Here is a 6217-nt window from a genome sequence, read left to right on the forward strand (position 1 = left end):
TCTCTCTATCTCTGTCTCTCTCTGTCTCTCTCTCTGTCTCTCTCTCTCTCTCTCTCTATCTCTGTCTCTCTCTGTCTCTCTCTCTCTGTTTCTCTCTCCTCTCTGTCTTTGTCTCTCTGTCTCTCCTCTCTCTCTCTCTCCCTCTCTGTCTCTCTCTCTGTCTCTCTCTCTCTCTGTCTCTCTCTCTCCTCTCTGTCTGTCTGTATGTCTCTCTCTGTCTCTCTGCCTCTCTCTCTCTCTCTCTCTCTCTCTCTCCTTGCCTTACCATGGTTTCAGCTGACTGGGGAAGGAGTGTTTCTTACACACGTGACAGTAGCAGGTCGGAGGCCAGCGCATGCTGAGGACTCTCCTCCGTCCACCTGCTCCACCTCTGTGAGGCCCCAGTCACCCAGGGCCTGGGGCCACAGAACCACCTTCAGAATGGTGAGGGCCTTCTCACACCTACTCAGCAACCTGGAGGATGAGAGGAGAGAGAGACGGGATGAGAGGAGGAAGCGAGAAGGGGGATGAGAGCGAGAGAGGAGAGGGGATGAGAGAGGGAGAGAGACAGAGAGACAGAGAGAGGGGATAAGAGATTGAGAGAGACAGAAGACACGTAGAAAGAGCTATATACTGGGTTAGAAAACAGATATGATATCTTACCAAAAAGAGGCCCTTCATTCCTTATACTTAGGGAAAAAAGCTGCTAAGTAGAACCATACAGGGTTCTTGGTTTGTCCCCATAGGGAAACCCATTTAGGTGCTGGGTAGAACCCTTAATTTCGGGTTAACCAAGAACCATTTTATCATTTGGAGGCCTCCCGAGTGGCACAGTGGTCTAAGGCGTTGCATCTCAGTGCATGAGGCGTCACTACAGTCCCTGGTTTGATTCCAGGCTGTATCACATCCGGCTGTGATTGGGAGTCCCATAGGGTGGTCTTTCCTGGCTTAAGCAGGATAAATTGGATAAGGACAATTGTCCAATTTAAGGCCTTTATTTAAGGACCTAGTTATACCCGAACACAGTGGTGTTAGGAAACTCCTGGTTTACAGGCCACATCAGGCCTGCAAGTCATACTATGCTGGCTTGCAAAGTGCTGTGTAATTCCTATTGGAATCCAGCCAGAGTTAGAATATACAACAAGTCTAATTGTTAGTCATCTGCAACCTGCATTCAGAATGTCTGCCAGGTTAAGGAAGATTGAAAACTGAGACTACCTCAATCGTCTAAACTTGAACAACCGTCTCAGTATAACGGGTCCAGTCAACAAAATGACTAACAGATTGGATTAGTTTAGAAAGCGGTATGTTATTTATATTCCTGTAGCATAAAATGAATCAACCAATCAATGGACATGCAAAAACACAGATATTACAGTAAAACAAACAATTCTGAACAAATCTCCCTGCAAAAGAGCATGCTGGGAAATATGTATGGTTCTATGTGGTACCCTTCTTGACTTCCAAAGAACCCTTGGGATGTTAAAGGTTCTAGGTAGAACCCTTTGCCTTACAAAAGAACCCTCGTCTTCCAAAAAGTATTGGTAGAACTCTATCCCTCCGTAAAGAACCCTTTTAGAACCCTTTTAGAACCCTTTTAGAACCCTTTTGTCTGAGTTTGTACCTGTGAAGCTTCTTGTCATTGACGTGGAGCATGTGTGGTCTCCGAGGCAACCCCGCCAGTCATGGGGGCCTCCATGCAGCGTCTCAGCAGTCCTACCATCTTCTGGATTGTCTCCAGGGCCCCCTTCCCATCTCCACCCGCCGCCTCGCCCCACCCAGCGCCCCCGCCCAGCCACCGGCCAGCACGTCAAAGCCCAGGGGCAGGCCTGAGGCATCAGTCACCATCAGAACACTCTCTCCATCACTACTTACTACAGAGGAGAGAGAGAGAAGAGGGAGGAAGGGTGGGAGAGACAGAGAGACAAAGAAAAAGTTTGTTCAATAGGGGCAATTCTATGGTAATGGATTACCCTGAGATTGATTTTCATATATATTTTTTGGCATAGACGAAGAGTCTCAGCATAATTCCGTTATCGTGGAATTGACCGAAGGTATAAGCGTTTTGGTATTATGGTATGATAGCTTTTTGGATAACAGCTTCAAGAGGTAAGAATGAAATACTCGTGTGCTACAGTAGATCACGCAGGCTATATGCCTAAAGGTTTTACTCACTGAGCTCGGAGGGTCCACTCCAGCCTGTTCTAGCCGTGGAATAGCTGCAGGGGCGTTGCAGCGCAATCCAGCAGGTGCAGTATCCAGTACGGTGAGCGGTCCATGTGGTATCTGGGAAAATCGTACCCCAGAAATCACTATGTGGTTCTTTGCGCTCCCCTACGGGTGGTCTGGAAGCAGCGATACCACTGTGCCATCGCCTCCGAGACCTCAATCATCCGGTCACGGTAACCTGACACGAACTCCATCTGAAAATGAGCAAGACGTGGGTCGGTCAAAAAGACTCGAGAGAGAAGAGGTAGACCGAAAGAGCACCAGGCATATATGGAGGAAATGTAAGGGACGGTGTCAACCACAGACAAACGCTACAGATAGTGAAAACATACACATTATTCCACCATCATTCTATCCTATTAATCAACTTCCATTAATATAATTTTCTTTACCTTGAGTAGGGCTATATTTTTCGCTTAAATCTGTTTGTTCTTTGGTTGGAAAATGCCTCCTATCACCTGTAGCCTAGGTTGCTTTGAGGAATTTGAAAAATGAAAATAAACATGCGACAAAAAATGTTGTTTTTCGAAAGCAAAGGCGTCATTGTTTTACGCGATGAGGATTCCAAAAAGGAACACCATTTGTCCCGCAAAAAAATGGTCAATCTATTTTATTTCTCTAGCCTACAGCAAATATTTTAATGATCGAACGATCCATTTGATTACAAAACATTTCGTCTATCCTCAAAACAATCTTTACGTCAGGCCTTATCAAACATGATCAATTAATCAATATTTTCTACGAAGCGCTATTAAATAAATCACCGCTAGTTGGTGGTGTTGTACTAGATTTCTGCGCTTAAGCGGTAATGTGATTCAGGGTTGTGACACTGGAGGAGTACAGATACTTTTCGTAACAGGTTAGGGGAGTATCTTAGCTAACCCTAAACCTTTTCCTAACCTTAACCTAAGTCTCCTAACCTGCCACGTTAATTATCCTAACCCTGCGTAAGTTCTCTAACCAGCTACAAAAGTCACTTCCAGTCGTAGCTGTACTAGCTCTAGTCAGAACCGTGATTCAGGGATACAGGATCGAGGGATTAATTACATTTGACACAAACACTGATGCTGCTGTTTTTATTAAGCAAAATAAAACATAAAATGTGGATGGAGTCTTTGGCCACAATTGTTTCATATAGCATTAAAAAAACATTCTGTTAGGATGAAAAAGTGTCATTGTTGGTGAATGTGGTTACGACTGGCAGCTGGGCTCGTCAGACACGGGCCGGATGGCGATCAGCGCTTGGACCAGGAACTCCCTGTGGGCGGGGTTAATGGTCATGTGTCGCTGCACAGCCCAGCGGAGGATGTCCACCTTTCGCCTCAGACTCTCACACTCCCTCAGCTGGGCTAGTTGCCAGATCAGTCTCTCCCTCTCATCTCTCGCCACCTCACTTTCCTCCTCATCCTCCTCCTTTACAGGAGGGGGGCAGCGGAACAGCGGGGGCTCGGCGATGTCATGGCAACAGAGCAGGAAGAGGCAGTCCTTGGAGGCACAGAGAGAGCGGGCAGCACGGGGCACCTGGGGGGAGAGAAAGAGGACAGATACAATAGTTAAAGATGACAGTACCAAATATAGGTCTTCTTCTTTGGTATTGTGGCGTTCACACAGTTTGTGCATGCCGCCACCTACTGTGTAGGAGTGTATGGTCCATCACTTTAGATTTTTTTTTTTTTAACTAACCCTCCACTATTTCATTTTTTTTTTTTTTTTTAAACACCTCATTCCACTTCTTTGACCCTAACTGATCTTACACCAGGCTGGGAGGACGGGAGGCTGGGAGGACGGGAGGCTGGGAGGACGGGGAGGCTGGGGAGGAGGCTGGGAGGCTGGGAGGACGGGAGGACGGGAGGAGGGGAGGCTGGGAGGCTGGGAGGCTGGGACGGGACGGGAGGACGGGAGGCTGGGAGACGGGACGGGAGACTTGGGGAGCGGGGACGGGGAGGCTGGGGAGGACGGGAGGCTGGGGCGCGGGAGGCTGGGAGGACGGGAGGCTGGGAGACGGGACGGGCGGGAGGCTGGGGAGGCTGGGAGGACGGGAGGCGGGAGGCTGGGAGGACGGGAGGCTGGGAGGACGGGAGGAGGAGGATGGGGGGAGGCTGGGAGGACGGGAGGACGGGAGGACGGGGAGGCTGGGAGGACGGGGAGGCTGGGGGACGGGAGGCTGGGAGGCTGGGAGGCTGGGGAGGCTGGGGAGGACGGGGGGAGGCTGGGAGGACGGGAGGCTGGGACGGGGACGGGGAGGACTGGGGAGGACGGGAGGCGGGAGGCTGGGAGGCTGGGGACGGGGGACGGGGAGGCTGGGGAGGCTGGGAGGCTGGGGAGGGACGGGAGGGACGGGAGGACGGGAGGCTGGGAGGACGGGGAGGCTGGGGAGACGGGACTGAGAGGGGAGGGACGGGGAGGCTGGGAGGAGGCTGGGAGGCTGGGAGGCTGGGAGGGACTGGGGGAGGACGGGATGGGGACGGGAGGCTGGGAGGCTGGGACGCGGGGAGGCTGGGAGGCTGGGAGGACGGGAGGCTGGGAGGACGGGAGGACGGGAGGCTGGGAGGACGGAGGACGGGCCCGGGAGGCTGGGGACGGGAGGCTGGGAGGGGCGGGGAGGCTGGGAGGACGGGAGGGGGAGGCGGGAGGCTGGGAGGACGGGAGGCGGGAGGACGGGAGGCTGGGAGGATGGGAGGACTGGGGAGGAGGCTGGGAGGACTGGGAGGCTGGGAGGACTGGGAGGACGGGAGGCTGGGAGGGACGGGAGGACGGGGAGGCTGGGAGGACGGGAGGGAGGCTGGGGGACGGGAGGCGGGGAGGACGGGAGGCTGGGACGGGAGGCGAGAGGATGGGAGGACGGGAGGCTGGGAGGAGCGGGAGGCTGGGAGGACGGGAGGCTGGGAGGCTGGGAGGACGGGGAGGCGGGAGGCTGGGGACGGGGACGGGAGGCTGGGAGGACGGGAGGCTGGGAGGACGGGAGGCGGGGGAGGAGGCTGGGAGGCTGGGGGAGGGACGGGGAGGCTGGGAGGCTGGACGGAGGCTGGGAGGACGGGAGGCTGGGAGGGCGGGGACTGGGAGGACAGGAGGACTGGGAGGACTGGGGAGGACGGGAGGATGGGGAGGCTGGGAGGACGGGAGGCTGGGAGGACGGGGAGGCTGGGAGGACGGGCCGGGGAGACTGGGAGGCTGGGGGACGGGGAGGCTGACGGGAGGGGACGGGGGAGGCTGGGAGGACTGGAGGACGGGAGGGACGGGAGGAGACTGGGAGGACGGGGAGGCTGGGAGGACGGGAGGACGGGGGGAGGGGCCCGGGGAGGCTGGGAGGACTGGGAGGAGGCCCGGGAGGCGGGAGGCTGGGAGGGGACGGGGAGGAAGGAGGCTGGGAGGGACGGGACGGACGGGAGGCTGGGAGGACGGGAGGCTGGGAGGGACGGGAGGCTGGGAGGACGGGAGGCTGGGAGGCGGGAGGCTGGGGAGGCTGGGGAGGACGGGAGGCTGGGAGGACGGGGAAGGACGGAGGCTGGGACGGGAGGCTGGGAGGACGGGAGGCTGGGACGGGGAGGCTGGGAGGACGGGAGGACGGGAGGCCGGGAGGGGAGGCTGGGGGACGGGAGGCTGGGAGGACGGGGGGACGGGGAGGCTGGGGGAGGACGGGAGGCTGCTGGGAGGACGGGGGAGGCTGGGAGCCCGGGCCGGGGAGGCTGGGGAGGGACGGAGGCTGGGAGGCTGGGAGGCTGGGAGGGCCCGGGGGAGGCTGGGACGGGGAGGACGGGAGGCTGGGAGGCGGAGGAGGCTGGGAGGACGGAGGCTGGGAAGGACGGGAGGCTGGGGGACGGGAGGCCGGGAGGGGACGGGAGGCTGGGAGGCCTGGGACGGGAGGCTGGGGACGGGGAGGCTGGGAGGGACGGGAGGCTGGGAGGACGGGAGGACGGGAGGAGGCTGGGAGGGACGGGAGGCTGGGAGGGGGGGACGGGAGGATGGGAGGCTGGGAGGACGGGAGGCTGGGAGGATGGGAGGCTGGGAG

The sequence above is a fragment of the Oncorhynchus masou genome, unplaced genomic scaffold, assembly GCF_036934945.1.
Source record: "Oncorhynchus masou masou isolate Uvic2021 unplaced genomic scaffold, UVic_Omas_1.1 unplaced_scaffold_7880, whole genome shotgun sequence".
In the NCBI taxonomy this organism is placed as follows: domain Eukaryota; kingdom Metazoa; phylum Chordata; class Actinopteri; order Salmoniformes; family Salmonidae; genus Oncorhynchus; species Oncorhynchus masou.